Raw genomic sequence first — 2062 nt, 5'->3', positions numbered from 1 at the left:
ATGTCTTAACACAATAAAGAATGACATAAAGGCTATGTTAACCAGTTTGATGAAAATATTTCAAATTGTATATGAAAACACCACACTGTACCCCATGATTGCATTAATGTACACAGCTATCATTTAATAATAAAAAAAAACTGGTGAGTTCCAAATGCACATTGATAAATAAATGGTAATTTGACCTTCTCGTCCTACAGCTAGAGCACCAGTCCTTCAGACTTGCCGAGGGCTTTGGAGCATCAAAAGCCCTTTTATTTCAACTGTCTAAAGTGATTCTCTGAATTCATTATCCCTGCTCAGCATATATTCACTTGGCAAGCGCACTCAGCCTTGTACTGGGTGCTGGGCACACAAAGGAAGCAAAGAAGACATGGTTTCTGCTCTGGGGATTTTTTTTTTTTAATTAGGGACAAAGTCTTGCTATGTTGCTCTGGCTGGTGTCAAACTTCTGGGCTTATGAAACACTTCCATCTTAGCCTCCCAAATAGCTGAGACTGTATCTATGTGCTACCGCACTGGACTCTTTTCCCAGTAGCTCAACCCATAGGAAGGATTCCTAAGCTCACTTTGACATGAGTTTAAGTGACTTGCCTGTGGTCACAGAGTTGTAAGTCATGGCACCTGATGGCTGCTCTGTGACCTCTCCCACCTGGATGCCACATTGTATAGGTTAAGCCCAATAGACAGTAAAGATGAAAGCAATCCCTTCTATATTTCTACATTTCAGTTCTTTTCTTTTTTAAACCTCCTTAAAAATATTTCATCTATTCTTATGTAAGAATAATAATCCTAGACTCAATTTATGATAATCCTAGACTCAAAAGAACACCTGCTTTACTTGGGATAGAGTTGATGGGTAGAGAAGGGCACGTGGGGACAGCGCCAGGCCATGTTGCCAGGTGCTGACACTGAAGCCTTGGAGGGTCAGGCCTGTGTGTGAACGAAGAATCGTCATGGTCCCAAGTGAAGTAAGCCCAGCTTTCCCTCTAGCCAACCATCTCAGGGCCCCTGAAGCGTGTTCCTCAGTGGCCAGCTGTAGGGCCTTGCTCCGTAATGGGGCTCAGCTGCTCCACAGCCCCTGCTATCCTTTGCCAGCTTGAAGGTCCCTATGTCATCAAAATGGGGGATCTGAGAGCCCCAAGTGAGAGTTAAGTGAGGCCTGGGAGCTGTCCTGATATCTGCAGCCAAACCCACTGAGGAGGCAGCCCCAGTACCACCTAGTGTGACTACAGGGCCTTTTGTCCAGAACTGCCTAAATAAGTCAAGGAATGAAGAACAGATCCTTGTAGGTCTCAGATCTGGAGTACGGGCAAGGAGGGGGTGAGCCATGCACAGGTGAGCAGGTGATGGAGAGGCAGAGAAAGGGATACTGAATGAGCATGGGGCATGAGAAGCAGCTGTGGCACAGCTCTGCCACTCAGCACCTCAGCTTCCCCTGTGTTGGGCTGACAATGGATTAGAAAGGCCCAGCCCCTCAAGAGCGGTGTGATCTGGGTTCAATTCTCACCCATCCATGTGACTATAAGTAACTCTGGACCTTTATTTTACATTTTATTACTTTAAAAATTAATTAACTGTACTGCTGCCTAGAATCTTTGCTTAATAAAGAAGAATTTAAAAATAAATAAAATAGAATAAAATAGAATTTTCTATGACTAGCATTACGGCTATCTATGTGGCCTCATGCTAATTTACTTCTTGGGTCTTAATTTCCTCATTTATGAAAAAGATATTAACATATTTACCTTAGATTCCATATATGAGAATTAATATGCTTATTCATTCAGTTTGTAAATATGTGTAAGATGCTTCATTTGTTCATTTCATAAATATTTATGAAATGCTTACTATATGCCAGGGATGTTTCCAGGCACTAATGATTCAAAAATGAACAAAACAGACAAAAATCTCTAAAATTCTTGATTTATAAAGTTCATCTTGTCTACTTCCACTTACTACAATAAACACAGAAGAAGTTAATTTTCTGGGTGGTGCCTGCGGCTCAGTGAGTAGGGCACCAGCCCCATATGCCAGAGGTGATGGGTTCAAACCCAGCCCC

At 42.4% G+C, this 2062-nt stretch overlaps 1 protein-coding gene across 2 annotated transcripts in view; it reads right to left on the bottom strand.

Moving 5' to 3' along the window:
• Positions 1-2062, bottom strand: part of NCEH1 (neutral cholesterol ester hydrolase 1) — a 61822-nt gene that overhangs the window by 22908 nt on the left and 36852 nt on the right. The window lies entirely within an intron of this gene.

Source organism: Otolemur garnettii, unplaced genomic scaffold, assembly GCF_000181295.1.
Source record: "Otolemur garnettii isolate 467f Iridium unplaced genomic scaffold, OtoGar3 scaffold00078, whole genome shotgun sequence".
NCBI lineage: Eukaryota > Metazoa > Chordata > Mammalia > Primates > Galagidae > Otolemur > Otolemur garnettii.
Note: the sequence above shows the minus strand (reverse complement) of the source record. Positions and strands in the feature narration are given on the sequence as shown.